Raw genomic sequence first — 16,516 nt, 5'->3', positions numbered from 1 at the left:
TGATAAGAGAGACGGCAGATATAAGCAAAAGTAAATATTGGCACACGACACAAGTTGGAATCGCGTGGCCGTGCACACCATTCAAAAGGTCAGAGGGTCAGTTTTCATATATGGTAGGACAGGCCAAAACGCACCCCTGGGGTAAAATGGCCTTGCTTGATTTTCCACAGCTTTCCGTGCAGCATATGTACAGCAGTACTCAAACTAGCATTTTGGCATGTAAAATCCCAGGGGCAGCAACGAAAAACCTCGCGGGGCCATTTTAGCCCAGGGGTACATTATGGACTGTTCTCCGCTACATACAAGACTAGAAACGACGTCCACAAGTTAATCGATTATTAAAGACCACTTCACCCCCTCTCCCATGTGTCTCGCACATGACCATACTTATTATACTTATGCCGCTGATACACTTGTATCACAAACTATGACCGTGAGCATTATTTGTATAATAATTATGAGCACTATACAAAAACTATACGAGTGTGACCATGAACATGACTGTTATTATAAAAAATAAGGTTTATGATCATAGTTGGTCATACAAGTGTATCTGCGGAATTACTTTAACAAATTCTAGGAGACTTCCCCCTTCCCCCCCCCCCTTCAAGAATTGACGACATGCTTGGATCGCTCCCTGCCGCAGTTGTTCAGTGGTGGCGTAATGTGGCGAAGGCAAGATACCCGAGCAGTGTCGAACATCAAAATGATAGCAAATCGAAATCAAATTGTGATGTCAACATCAAATTGAACCCATTATTTGATTTTAGTTTTCGATGGTATCAAATTGTGTGTACATTTTCCTATACTTTTGTTCTTCATATAAATTTGCTGTTGATAATTTTATTTTCATCAATCAACAACTGAAAATGTTGTTCAATAGGGGAAATGGATGTAATGTCGGCCTAAATGCTCCTAATTTGGGTCCGTACATAAATTCAGCAATTGACTAAATTTTCAATAGCGACCAAACATATCCATTAGTACCGTCCTTATGACACGTTCATCTAGATAAAATAGATAAATAGCAGATTTTTAGCGATGGGCCCAATCTTAGATCCATAGGCCAACATTAGAGCCATTCCCCCTACTCGTTTTGTTAAAACCGGGAAAAATGCAATAGAAGTATAAAATAATTATGTATCAATTTGATGTCACAGGAAAATGTTGATGTTCTCAATTTAATTTAATTTTTAATTTGATCTCTGACTTTACTCGGGTATGCATGAATGTGAAAATGATATCACCAGTAGCAGGTACAGTCAAATACTAGTGTAATTCGAAGCAATTGTATGCCAAACAAGTGTAAGAGAAGTATTTCAAAATGTTGAACCTTTCTAAACAAATCGAAAAGCCCTCAAAGTGTCACATTCTCTCGAAACCGAAAATCGCTAACCAATTCCGCCCCAGCCCTCCAGAATATCTCCTGGTCTAGTCATCTTTCCAGCATAAATTTCCCTCACGTGGTAACGAGCTTAAAAACTTTATTTATGAGTGAATTTTCACTTTTCCCAAAAACGAAACCCGTCTGCCTGGACGTTGGCGATAAAGGGTAATTTATGACTTCTTGCACTCTTCGGTTCGGCTCCGTCTTGTGTACCAACATGAAAGCAATCGGTCCGTTGTGTTCAGATTTTTGCACCTTTCATCGAAATTTCCATGTTCCCACTATGTGCACGATTAGGGTGACGCAAAAATGACATGAGATTTCCAGGAATGATACAGGCTGGGGAATGGAAAAAAAACTAGCCACTTTAATTGATTTTGAAGTTCCATAATTACGATTTCAATCCCAAACGTTCAGTTATTCCAAGACAAAATGTTATTTTCGCACACCCTAATGAATGTACCCTCTCCTTCCATCAGTCAATGTCTGAGCTGGGTTAAAGTTCGGTGCTTCTAATACGAAAAACTTTTTTCGAACTAGGAGGCATTTGATAGGTTCTCTACTGTTTGTGATCACAATGGAAACCACTTCAGAGATGCAAATACATCAAGCGTAAACTGTTGCTCACACATTTCGGATTACAATATTCGTCTACTGCCGCTCAAGACAAATCCGTCCCATAGCACAAATCAGCTAACCAAGAAAAACGCGTTTTAAGTTTGCTTCGCACCATTGCTTCTTATGCTGTCTTTCCGATTTTTTCCAAAACACAGTTGTTGAATTCATCCAGTAGGGTTTTTGATCTAATTTCCGTCCTACTAAGCACAACCCGCGCTTTACCTCTCTTTTCTGGACGAGTTTAAAGAAAAAATGGAATATTTCTGTCAAAGATGACTTGCAAATTTATTCACCTTTCCATACGTACCGTTGGATTTGATAAAGAGTCACAAATTGTTGAGATATTGTCTAAAATCTAACACTGCTTCTTGATTCTAAATTCGTTCTACGAGTTTCAATTCCGTCCTAACGCATTGAAACGCCATTAGATTTTCTTCGTTCTACGGATAAACGTAGAAAAAGAGGATGCGCTAGGAGCGCTTCTTTTGTTTTGAGAACAATGAGCGTAAATATTCATACAATGCGCTCTAACAGGATTTATGTTGTAGCTAATGAACTAACGCATCGCAACAAACCTATTATTGATTAAGGGGGGAGTACACTTTGATTTTTCAAAAAAATGCATATTTTTTTGGCTTAAAATGATCCTTGGGATGAATACTTTAATTTAGAAAAGACTCCAAGTCCGCCAGAATATTCCTTACCGCTTTACGAAGCGATTTCCTAAAACTTGTACCGGCGCACTGAGAGAGCAATGAAATCTTTAAACGCGTTTATCTCGAAACGGGGTTTTTCAAACTGGCGTGGGAAATAACTCTAACCAGTTATCATCAAATTTGGATGTCGCCTAGGTTTTCTTGTTCAGAATTAAATTCTGCTTAGAAATACGTATCCACATTTTCAATTTTGTCAAAAATGGATTTTTAATCCACGATTTTGTAAATGAAATGTAGGGTGAAAAAAATTGACTTTTTTTTCCTTAGGCCACAATTTTTTGAAAAAATTAATTAAAAAAAAATCGGGATACGTATTTCTAACCCAAATTTCATTACTAATCAGGATTTCCAACTTCCGCGCGAGGACGCCCGCGCGACCTGGTGCACCGGCCACGGGGAGACGCCAATCGAGTTCAAAAAAATACAAATTGTAGTTCGAAGGATGACTAATAAATGGGTTATAACATATGTGCCCTCCCTGAGTGTTTTATTGCATAAAAAATTAACGAAAATGCCTTACTTTTTGGACGTTCAAAGTGTACCACCCCCTTAAAGCACGGTGAAATCATTAATATTTTTGATCTTTTCTGTTCGATAGAACGGAAATGGGCGATTACGACGAAGTAGCGCTCTACCCTATTATTAAAATATGGATGATGAGCTATCTTTTCCATTGAAAAACTCAGTTTTAACATAAACGGAAATGGGAACGACTTGCGATGAGCGGCAGTTTAAGGCTTGTACTAGAAAAAAATGCACCATTTTTATCCGTAAATATAACTTTTTTATCCGCGGGTAAAAATTGATGAAAATCTTGGTATAACTAGTTTGGAGTAAATTGTTTACATGTGCAAAATTTCATAACAATCAGTTCAGTGTTTATTGAGATGTCATCGAAACAAGAAGAAAATCGCCGGAGAATTTTGCGCGCCGTCATGGAAAATCCGACTGCGACCATGAAATGGATCGAAAGACAACTGGGAATCACCCATACAACTGCGTCTCGGGTGGTAAAATCCTTTAAGGAGTCCCAGACGACCGAGCGGCGGGCTGGAAGTGAAAGAAAATCGAAGACAGCTGACCCTGTGAAGGCCCGGAAGGTGTTGGATTATTTCAAGTGTAATCCGAACCTTTCGATTCGCGACGCGGCTCGGAAGGCAAAGTGTTCCGCCTGATTCGTTCAGCAAACCATGAAACGAGCTGGGCTTCGTGTATTCAAGGTCCGGAAGGCACCGAACCAGCGTGATCAACAAAACACGGCGACCAAATCCCGCGCAAGGAAGCTGTATCGAGAGTGGTTAACGAAACCGATGTGTGCCCAAGTAACAATTTCCAGTTGAAGAAACGCTTTCGTTTTGATTTTGTTCAGCTGCATGTTGAATAATAATTGCACAATGTGTTAACTACAACTTTTATAAAACCCTTGTTTACACTGGTTTGGAGAACCTATACAACTGCAACACAAAGGTGTTGTCTAACGTATTCAGTAAAACGTTTATCCAAAATCAATTTCTTGTTGAAGAAACGCTTCCATTGTGATTTTATTCAACTGCATGCTGAATAATAACTGTACAATTTGTTTATTACAACTTCTGTAAAACTCTTGTTTACACTGGTTTGGAGAACCTGTTCAACTACAGCATTATATGTATACGCGGTATAGGAGTAGAAGCAACTTTTATACAACGGTTATAGATACATATTAAACTCAAGCTTTATTATTTTGGTGAAAGCTCTTATACAACGTTTGTAGACACTTCTTGACAGCTGCTTTGAAATTTAGTAGAGAGGAAACCTGAGAGGCGTTTGTTACACTCTTTTATGACTCCTAAATATTAATTGAACAGCAAGCGGTGAAAAGCGTTTATAGCACTTTTTAATGACTCCTTAATAACCGTTGTGTAAGTACTCACAATATTCACAGATTAAAATTAGTTTAACAATTGTCGTGGTACGCCAAAATAATTGCTTGTACAGTTTTTATTAATTGAATTTATTTGTGCACATTGAAAAAATATGTAATTATGCCATAATTCACATTCTGTGATCATGGAGGAAGTAGTAACAAGCATCTGTTTAATCTTTGATTGATATTCTTTCAATTAATCTCTCTAATCATTAATTGAGAGAATTTATCTAGAAATGTTATCGTTGATTATATGATATATGTCTTAAATTAATGTTTGCATTTATTAATAACACCTATATATAATTTACCTCTACTCCACCAAAGGCTTCTCGAAGCAAGATTCGAACTCATGATCCCGGATTGCCAGCCGCTTCTGTTTCCATCTGCTCTATTCTTGAATACATATTTTGATCATATGAGAGAAGTATATCAAGCTCATCTTGAGTAACTTCTCTTGCAGTCGAATAATCATTGCCTTATGATTATATAAACATGCCTATCACTTGTGCTATTTTTAGCAACAAAATTGTGGTTGGTCGAACGTAAACAATCATTTAAGAGTGCTCCAAGCAGTTTTTGAAGCTTTTAACCAAATGGTAATACAACTACATTCTTGTACAACTCTGGAAGCTATTATTCAACGTTTGATCAACTCAGGTCTTGTATAAGAGCTCCCAATGGTTTGTTTTGATGCGTTTATTTCACGTTCTATATAGCTCTTGTCAATCGGTTTAACTAAGGTGCTATAAAAGTTTTCGTAGGTCTTATAAAGCATATAGGTAAACCGAACGTAAACAATCATTTAAGAGTGCTCCAAGCATCTTTTGAAGCGTTTAACCACAAAGGCAATACAACTACATTCTTGTACAACTCTGGAAGCTATTATTCAACGTTTGATCAACTCAGGTGTTTTATACGTTTTATAAGAGCTCCCAATTGTTTGTTTTGATGCGTTTATTCCACGTTCTGTATAGCTCTTGTGAATCAGTTTAACTAAGGTGCTATAAAAGTTATCGTAGGTCTTATAAAGCATATAGTTAAACCGAACGTAAACAATCATTTAAGAGTGCTCCAACAGCTTTTAAAACTTTTAATCAAATGGCAATACAATTACATTCTTGTTCAACTCTGGAAGCTATTATTCAACGTTTGATCAACTCAGGTGTTTTATAAGAGCTCTCAATTGTTTGTTGGGTGTGGTTATGGAAACATCAAGGCAGACGCAAAGCAGATACCGGGGCTGGAGTTCTACGTTACCAAATCATGGTTTGATGTTCCGGAAGACATAAGGAAGAAGAAAGTGGACAAATTTGCCAAAAAATACTTGCTCTGGCAGGCCATATGCCAATACAGTAAACTGAGTAAACCGTACATCACAATGGGTACCATCAAAAGCGAAATTTACCGCACCGAGTGCCTCCAGAAGCGTCTGTTGCGGTCCCACGGAGGCGAGACATTATTTTGGCCGGACCTGGCATCATGGCCGAAACATAATCCATATGTATTAGTTCATTCCCTGACAGTTTCAAGAAAATCCGACTTAAAATAAATTTTTGGCGTACACTTTTGTCTGGTGCATTTTTTCGAGTACAGGCCTTATTCGCCCGATCAAAACAGGCACCGGATTGAGTTTCCTGAAGCTAAGGCAATCAGGAAATGAAGTAAAAATGGTGTTTCATTGGTAACAGTCATCAACTTTTGTTCAGGACTTGGATCACAGAAACACACCGGTAACTTCCGGTAAACCGTTCCCGGGAAACTTACCAAAGCTCACATTTCCCGTTTCCCGGGAAAATGGTTCGACTTCCTGGGAAACAGCTTGTTGGATTACATCTTTCGGCATCATCTGGGGGGAGCAATTAATAATAAAAAAAACCAAAATCGACCGCGTTACGAAAAGCGGTCAGGTTTTGACTACCTATTGCTCTGTCAATAGTGAATGGATTATAATCCTAAACAAGCCAAGCGATTGGAAATTTTTCTACAAATCTGCTTAAATAAACTCTTTTTAAATTTTCAATAGGTCACCATTGAAAATTACACAAACTGTTGCAATAGTGACCAAAATTGTCACATTTCAAAATTGGATTCCATGCGGTCTCACGGAGCGGTGCTTATTCGATCACCGTGTGTTGTGGTGTTCGGTTGGTCATTATCTCCAGTACACAACAAAAGGGTGCTCGCAAGCAGCGAGCTGTAGCCCACATGAGCGTCCATTTACCGAAGAAGGAGGAAGAAGCCGCATTGCTACTGATCGCATTCAGTAGCTCTTCGTGAGTCGCTGTGGGCCATCTATACCAAGCGCATCACCCTCGTTCTTAACATCATAAAGCTCGCCAGCCTTTTTTTTTAAATCCAGAGGTGACAGGATTTTAATTTTTAATACGCCAGTCGATAGGAATGTTTTTCCACCGTTGCTATGATAAATAAAATTATCACTGATTGCCTGCAAAAAGTGCTTTCCCTAACACAGATTTCAAAATCGAATTCCATTCGGTCTCGCTGAATGGTGTTTATTCAACCACAGCGTGTGGTAATTGATGGTGTCCGGTCGTCATCATCTGCAGCAGTGCGTTTGGTGCGTAACGTTGTACATTTTTCTCCAGTACAAAACGAAAGGCTCCCCGCAATAGCGTTGCCAGATTTTTTGCATGATTATCGGTATCAAATGATTAAAAAATCGGTATATACCGGTATTCACTATTTTAATTAATTTTATTTTTTTCAAACTTTTGGACTAAAATCGAACTTTCCATGTAAGTCAGAAGAAACTTCAAGGAAATATTTGAATTAGTCTCTTAATGGTACCAACAAAACTTTCAGAATAAAGAAGATCTTGTGGAGGAAGTTTGAAGGAAGATCTATAAACATGTTTAAAAAACATCCAATGGGGATCTTCCAAGACAAATATTTAGAAACTTCTGGCAAAATTTTTCCTAAACTTTCGTAACAAATCCATAAACAAGAAAAGTTTGGAAATCGGAAGCCAATCCCGGAGGAGCCATTTCCAGGGGAAGTTAGGAAAAGCTCGGAAAAACCTTCCAATACGTCGGAAAAAAAAAAATTACGAAGAGTGACTTATGGAGAAACTTCCAGATGAAGACGGGAGAAACTTCTAGGAGAACTCGATAGATACATCCGGACGAACCTTAATTGAACTTCCTGGAGAAGACGGAAGAAACTTCCAGGAGACACTGGGAGAAACTTCCTAAGGTAGATTGGAAAAAACTTCTGGAAAAAGTCGGACGCCAAAGGGCTTACGAAACAGTCGAAAGATACTTCAAGGAGAAGATGGGAAAATATCTGGGTGAAATAGATTTCTGGAGGATGTTAGCACAATATTCCCTGAAGTTCCTCCCATGCTGATATTCATAAAACATCCCTGAAAATCCCACAGTGTTCCTGAAGTTTTCCGAACATTCCTAAATTGAACTTCGGAATATCCCATAATTCTTCGGAACTCCTTAAAAGTTCTTGCAATTTTCCTAAAGCTAATGGGACTGTTATGAAGTTCTGTGATCATCCTCGAATTACTCGTAACTTCCCTGATTATTATGGAACTACCGGAAAATCTCTTTTAAAAGTTACTGGTTCTTCTTTAGCGCTTTCATTTTTTTTAAATTAATGAACATCAGAATTAAAGTTCTCTGACCTTCCAGATTTTTTTAAGATCTCGAAACTGCCGATAAAAAACACAGAACTTCCCTTAAAATGTTCTCACATTTTTCTAATTTTCATGTAACTTCCCTTACGTTTCCAAAATTTTCATGAACCTCTCGGACCTTAACTGAAGTTTTTGGAAATTCCCTAAGTTTCTCGGAACTCATGTTCTCATAAATTTCCTTGAATTTTGTGTCCTAATGCTTCCCTAAAGTTATCTCAATTCTCCTGAAACAAATGGAACTATCCTTAAAAATCATTAAACTCCTTTGAGGTTCTTTGGGCTTGTGAAGTTTCCAAAAATTGAAGTTCTCTGAGCTTTTGTGAGATTCTCGAGTTCTTTGATTTTAACAGAAGTTAATGAAACTGTCTTTAATTTATCGGAAACTACCCAAAAGTCCAAACTATTCTGAAGTTTCAGAACTTCTGAAAAGTTCCTGAAGTTTTCCTGAAACTAATGGAACCAGAATAAGGCTCTGGAAGCATTTCTGAAGTTCCGGGAAGTCGAAACCGGAAGGAATAGGAAAATAACTTACAGGGTAAGGTGGACGGAAATTCTTGGGAAAAATTGGAAGAAACTTCGAACGGAACATTAAAGAAATTTCAGGAAGTTCAAAAATTAACGTTTTTATGAACCTATTTTTCCACTGACTGTTTCTCGACTCCTTGTTAACCAAAAACGGCAAGGAAATGGAAGCATTAGTCGAAAGAGTATCAAGCATAAGACATTTTTGAAGGTGAAATTTTTTAGAGCAGGATCAAAAATTTTAATTTTTAAAAAGATAAATGTATCTTAAAATAGTTTCCTCTGACAATTAAGTGAGGGCAGGCAGTAATCATTTTGATTATTAATAAAAAAATCGGTATTATAACTCAAAAATCGGTATTCTGAGAAACCTTATCTGTGTATCGGTATCAAATTTGAAAATCGGTATATATACCGATTAATCGGTATATCTGGCAACGCTGCCCCGCAAGCAGCAAGCTATCAAGGCTGCCCTCAAAAGCCATCGACTCACTAAATAAGGAGGAAGAAGCCGCACCGCTACTGATCGGATTCAGTTGCTCGTCGTGAGCCGCTGTGGGCCATCTATGCCAAGCGCGTTACCTTCGTTCATAACAACATATAGTTCGTCAGACTCATCCGTGTTGAACACCCTAATAGCTCAGCATTACTCAACCATCAGGACAAAACGGTTCTTTTCCGGACCACCATAAATTATTGTTGTTTAAGAGTTAATCTTCATTGAACGTTCGCTCGGCTTGCTGCCAGCCACATCACCCCCAAAGCAACCAAATGTTTGTGGTCAAATGCGTAGCTGTATTGAAGTGGCACATACAAACTCTTGCAATGACCGAATACGACATGACATTGTCAATTAACCAGAAACACTTCGAATGAAGGCAAGGTTTTCTCCACGACGCTAGAAAAAAACTAAAACATCTCGAATTTATATGATTGATCACGAATATCTCGCGATCAGTCTTATATCGTCAGTCGCTCTGCCCTTCATCCGAAAACTTCACATTATTATTTTTAATTACTAATTCAGGATTAAGCAAATTTTATTTTTAATAATCTCTCCCCCAAACTTACAAAATATTGAAGGGGCAAAACAATATTTGACTCTATTCAAAATCGTCTTTCGCTATGCGCTTTATCTTAAAACTACACATCAAAAAAAAATTATAATCACATGAGTTTTCCATTGCCATTTTGTTGCTGAGATACCAATCGATCTGAAACCAACGAGTTTTCCTCAAAAAACTTGTTTTGATCTAAACAAGCTAAACTTTGTTTACAGTAGACACCTAAAAAATGGGGATAATAGGGAAAATGTAAATGTAAACCACGTAAACTGTGACCATACTACGTGGAATTTGACTTAATTGATTACAATATGGAATATATCGAGATCCTGACCAGATAGAAAGTTAGTGTCTCCGATAAAGTTGTTCAGGAGATCATAGCCTTGTCGCTGGGGGACAGTAATTCAGAATTTTTTCACTACGTAGCGCTAGTATGCATATGAAATTCTCGCATGTGATATATCTCGAGATCCTGACCAGAAAGAAAGTTACTGTCTTTCACAAAGTTTTTCAAGAGGTCAAATCCTATTGCTTAGTGCTCAATAGTTTAGAATTCACTCACTACGCGACGCTAGTATACACGTGAAATTCTCATATAAAATATCTCGAGTTCCAAACCAGATAGAAAGGTACTGTCTTCGGCATAGTTGTTCAGGCGGTCAAGACTTTTTCGCAAGTGGACAGTAGTTCAGAGTTTTCACACTTTGCGGCGCCACTATAAATGTGAAACTCTTGTATATAAAATATCTCTAGTGCCTGACCAGATAGAAAGTAAATGTATTCGGCAAAGTTTTTCAGGAAGTACAGATATTTTTGTTGGGTGACAAAAGTTCAGAATTTTCTCACTATGCGGCGCTAGTATATACGTGCCTTTCTCGCATATTCAATAGCTCGAGATCTTGATCAGCTAGAAAGTTGCTGTCTTCGGAGATATATCACAGGCGAGAATTTCACATTTCACTAGCGCTACGTAGTGAGAAAATTATGAACAACTGTCCACGAGCAAAAATTTTGTGATATCCTGAACAACTTTGCCGACGACAGTAATTTTCTATCTGGTCAAGAACTTGAGATATTTTATATGCGAGAATTTCACATGTATACTAGCACCATGAAGTGAGAAAATTCTGAACTATCGTCCACCTGCCAAAAGATCTTGACCTCCTGAAAAACTTTGTGGTAGACAGTAACTTTCTATCCGATCAGGATCTCGAGATATGGCATATGCGAAAAGTGTACATGTATACTAACGTCACGTGGTGTGAAAATTCTTAACTACTGTTTACCAGCCAAAAGTCTTGACCCCTGAACAAGTTTGCCGAAAACAGCAACTTTCTATCTGCTCATGATCTCGAGCTATTGTATATGCGAGAATTGCACGTGTATACTAGCAGCGAGTAGTGAGAAAATTCTGAACAACTGTCCACCAACGAAAAGATCTTGACATCCTGAACAACTTTGCCAAAGACATTTACTCTCTATCTGGTCAGGATCTAGTGATGTATCACATTCGAGAACTTACAATGTATACGAGCACTAACTAGTGAGAAGATTCTGAACTACTGTTAACCAGTAAAAAGGCTATTGTCTCCTGAACAACTTTGCCGACGACAGTAATTTTCTAATTGGTCAAGAACTTGAGATATTTTATATGAGAATTTCACGTGTATACTAGCGCCACTTAGTAAGAAAATTCTGAACTACTGTCTATCAGCCAAAAATACTTGACCCCCTGAGCAATTTTGCTGAAGACAGTAACTTTCTATCTGCTCAGGATCTCGAGCTTTTGTATATACGAAAATTGCACGTATATTCTAACGCCACGTAGTGAGAAAATTCTGAACTACTTTCCACCAATGAAAAGATCTTGACTTCCTGAAAAACTTTGCCGAAGGCAGTAACTTTTAATCTGGTAAGGACCTAGAGATATTTTATATATGCGAGAAATTTAAATGTATACTAGCGCCGCGAAGTGATAAAACTCTGACCTACTGTCCACCAACGAAAAGGCCTTGACCTTCTGAACAACTTTGCCGAAGACAGTAACTTTCTACCTGTTCAGGATCTCGAGATTTTCCATGTTGTAATCAATTAAGTCTAATCCCATGTAGTACGGACACCTTTTTACGCGATTTCCATTCACATTTTCTCTATTAGTTTGTTTAGTTAAAAACAAGTTTTTTTTAAGGAATACCCGTTGGGTTCATATCGATTGGTAGCTCGGTTGCAAAATGGCAATGGAAAACTCACACTGTTGTATAAAATACAAAGCACGGGTACTCGTGTTAAAAAAGTTGGCGCGAGTAACGGAGGGTTAAATGAGTTGTTTATTAACTAATTTTTTTATCGTCCCTTGTTATTTTTTTTATGCACCGCCTCCTCGACCGATCGATCGGCCTTACTTTGATTTGTTTTAATAAAGTATTGTTAAAACCTTAGATCTAAAGGCTTCTACTAGAGTCCTCTCGAAAAACTAAAATCCTGCATATGATGATGACCCTCCAATAAAATATAGATTTAACTACCATCCTCTCGATCTATCAGTTTGCAACGACCCCATTCCTAGAAAATATTCTCAAATCAAAGATTAAATTGCTCCACTTATATCTTCTCGTTCGATACACCAAGTGGAAATATATCGTAACATACTATTCTCTCTTGAAGTCAAAGTCAATCCTCTTATCGCAATCGATCTGCCATCAACCATCAATTATTCCTTCCATCAGCATTTGTGGAAATGCAATCATACATACGTTACATGAGATTATCAAAGATCCCTACCCCATACCGTCTTGAATGTCGGTCGCAATCGTTCAGCACAGTTATTGTTCACCGTGAAATAATTTCAGCAGCCCCGGATTTGTGTACTAGTATTATATTGCACCGGTTCCGAAGAAACAACTGCGTCCCCCAGTTGGCAAAGACTTTGCCTTAACAATGTGTTGTGTGAATGCAAGTTTTCCCCGACCCTCAGCAGCCCAGCGGAAGGAAGCAATTTGGATGTGCATTTTTCGTACACACATAGTCAAAACACAACGAAATCCTACGTAATACTTTAATCTTTTTGCTGGTCGTAATCCGGCAGCCTGTTTATGCACATGTACACGGAGAGGAGGCTCAAAAAAAAAACAACGGGCACTATTTTCAAAAGGACTACCCAGTACCTAGCCGCAGCTCAGTGCCAAAAGATATGTACACAAAGTGCAGGACCTCCGATCCTCTTCAACTGTGATTTGGGGGGAATTTTTCATATGGAAAATTTTAGGTGAAAGCAAAACTAAGGTTACCTCAAGAGTGCTGCTATTGGGGCGGTACCACTCTAATAGTGGGTAGTTGTGATACGAATCGGAATAAACGAATGCATCAGTTAAGCTGCATGTACGAGATGCACTCGGTCGACGTTAGAGATTGTCAGTCTACATTAGAGATGGCTCTACATATTCGAAGTTCTAAAATGAACTCGAGTTTTATTTTCTTTCATGCATTTTCGAAAAATTCAAATGCAGTTTTTTTCGACACATCATTTCATATTGCAAAAAGCTCACGTCATTTTGTGTAAAGAGCAAAAAAAATAGAATGACGCGAGCTTTTTGCAATCTGAAACGATGCGTCGAAAAAAAAATGCATTTGAATGTTTCGAAAATTCATCAAAGTAAATTGCACCTTTGTAGGGCTTTCTCAGGACGCTGAAAAAATAACCAAAACAAATGGGGCACACAATTCAGCAGTTATTTTTAATGGAATTTCACAATTGAACATTCTAGCTATAAATCCATCTAATTAATTCTCGGTACATCTTTTATCTACCAGTTGAGCAAAAACAAAATTACTAAATATTGCTTTTCTTTAATCTATCATTGAATTCCCTATCACAGGTTTCAGATTTCACTAACTAGCCCTAAAGGTCGCCCTTCATTGGATCCGAATAGCAATGCGGATTTTCGACAGCAGTATTAAATACATGGGTTCATATGGGTCAACGTTCATTGCTTCCGGATTGAGATTGCGTTTTGGTACTAAACTATACTAAACTAAACGCAAACTCGACCGTAAGTTCCCCAAAATTTTACACCTTTCAAATCCTGCGGAAAATATTGCGGCAGAGAGCAAACAAATCGATTGTTTATATTGTTTTTACTTGTTTGAAATTGACCGGTTTTGATGAATGTTTTTTTTTTTTCAAAGTGAAAAACACTGCTGTTCTCTGTGGTAAGTAGATAGCCGGATCCGGATCATTTGTCTCTGTACACAGATTCCAGTTTCTTATACGGAACTCCACAAGAACGTACCGCTTCCCACCGAAACTTTCGCCGAAGAATGAATATTGACAAATTCAACTGGCATTATGAATCAAGTCCCACCCAACTAACAATTTTAGCTGCAGATTAACATATACGGCTAAAAATTGGATTATACATACTTTTACATAAATACAGTGTAACGATATAGATCTCACGCGACGAATGTTTTAGATTTCTATCATCTCTTCATGCAGTCGACGTGCCACCTACCGATGGGTATTGAGACCGGTGAGCTTTTATAGTAAAGTTTAAAACGAGTGACCATCAGAGGATCTCATTTAATTTTTTCTGGGCATTGGCACACATCTCACTCGGAGCTGCTTTTGTACGTTTTCCTATTTTGTTTTCCAAAATCTTGGAATTACGTAACTAAGCAAAAACGGCGCCGGTGGTGTAGTGGTAAGCGTGATTACCTCTCACCCCAGCAGGCCTGGGTTCAATCCCAGTCGGCGCCGCCGGGATGTTCTGAGGCATAACATCTCTAATCACGCCTTCCTTCGGATGGGAAGTAAAGCCGTTGGTCCCCGGTTCATGAGTTGATAGGTCGATAGGTAGGGTCCTCCAGGTGTTGTGGGAGCTGCCTTCCTGGCACGTCGGTAGCATTGGTGCTCAGCACGGAAAACAAGATCGACGGAAAAAACAAAAACAAAGGTAACTAAGCAAAAACAAAGCGGCACTGAGGAACTCTCCATACAAAGAGATGTGATAAAACCATATTAATTTTGTTCATTCCAAAGTGGATAGGCTTTGCTAAGGCAGACTTGATCGGGTCGAACCCAATTGTTCATTTGTTTTATCAAACCATTTCTAGGGGAACCTTAGACCAAAGTAGTTGTTTGCAAGTGGTGGCTATTAAGAAAAGAAAAGTGCTTCACGTGATAATCAGCACTTAAAGTGAGCTTAACTAAAAGTCCATTATTGATACTTTTAACCAATAATTTAATCTTTAAATTAGGCCAAAGTATCGCAGATATTACAAGTATTCTGCCCACTTCACCCTTAGGAAGGCTAAAGTGTAATAAAGTAGCCTTTAGGTAAGCCACCGTACTTAAAATTAGGTTTGGGTTGTAATGATGGTAACAGCACATCCCACTGTTTGACGTGGGAGTTTATGCGGAGCCGCATTTCCGTGGTGAGTGTACTACTTGGACGGAACACGTGCGAAATTGGATCTTTTCCGGCTGGAAAAGCGGTTCACGGGTCGATCGTTAGTTATCCCCGATTCACCCTAGGAACGTTCGCCGACCTCCCACCAAGGGGGCCAGAAAAAGCTACTATCGGAAGCTAACGCCTCAGCCGAGACAGTCCGTTCCACCAACGAGGCAGCTCTCCCACGTGACCGTTATTAGAAACCACGACTCGCCGTTACGTTACGATAAAAACATCGCACTTAGACTGTGTGCGCCATCTACCAGTTTTAGTGAAGAATCGTCGGTGGTGCCGTTGGACTGTGTGCGTGTCCTCGCTGCGTGTGAAAGGGATCGGCGTTATCGCACGCGTATGTAGCCTCACTGTGTTAGCAGCATAATTCGTTGAAGCTTGCATCCTTCGCCTATCACCGTTGGAGCATCCTGCCACCCACCGAAGAGAGTATGTCGCCGAACCAATAAGGTCAGACCAAACCATTGTTTCTTTTTTTAGAATACCTAGGATTAAGAACCAAAATTATAAAGTGCTGCAGGAGCCTAAACAAACCGTAGCATGTAGACGTCAACCAGTTAGAGTAGGCTAGTAAATGTTGAACGAATACACGGTTAAAATGTTCAAACCAGTGTAAATTTTGAATACAAATGCTCCAATGCTCTCTAACACAAATCTAGCCTTGATTATTTCGGTTGATGATTCCAAGGTTTTCGCGTAGCTTTTTGATCAGCTTGAAATTAATGATTGTATCTCCACTTTTTCGGGTTTGAATTCAAGATTGTTGTGAGGAATTTTGGGATTGAATGCCGCTTGTTTGGGAAAGTTAAAATGAGATCGGATGTTTGAAAAACCTACCAACTCGCCCTAGATTACGAGTCTCAGCCGTGTGTAAGAAACGCCTCAGCAGCCTCTCCCTCGGAGAGTGGCGCGTAAGCTGCTGTTGGTTGCGAGGACTAAAGCATTCCCCAACTAACATTTTCAGCTTTGTAAGCCAACTTTTCCAGCGTTGTGCTGTAAAGTAGCTGAAAAGAAGCTGCAGATACAGCTACAAGCAAAAGCTAGCAAAATAGTTTTGGAGAGCGTTTACTCAACTTTCTCACAACCATTATTCAATTTGTCAGTCGCACTGAATAACATCAGTCAATAAACGCTAATGTCACTTCTATACACACACTAATCAACTTTCAACTTG

General features: G+C 38.8%; 1 long non-coding RNA gene across 1 annotated transcript; it reads left to right on the top strand.

Annotated features, from left to right (window-relative positions):
* Positions 1-14,963: 14,963 nt before the first annotated feature.
* On the top strand, positions 14,964-15,907 carry LOC135702250 (uncharacterized). The gene is made up of 3 exons (XR_010517691.1): positions 14,964-15,075; positions 15,137-15,215; positions 15,265-15,907. It is a non-coding gene; the product is annotated as an uncharacterized LOC135702250 (long non-coding RNA).
* Positions 15,908-16,516: the final 609 nt, after the last annotated feature.

Source organism: Ochlerotatus camptorhynchus, unplaced genomic scaffold (assembly GCF_037179485.1).
Source record: "Ochlerotatus camptorhynchus isolate MF236.1 unplaced genomic scaffold, CSIRO-AGI_Acam_v1.1 ptg000017l, whole genome shotgun sequence".
In the NCBI taxonomy this organism is placed as follows: domain Eukaryota; kingdom Metazoa; phylum Arthropoda; class Insecta; order Diptera; family Culicidae; genus Ochlerotatus; species Ochlerotatus camptorhynchus.
Note: the sequence above shows the minus strand (reverse complement) of the source record. Positions and strands in the feature narration are given on the sequence as shown.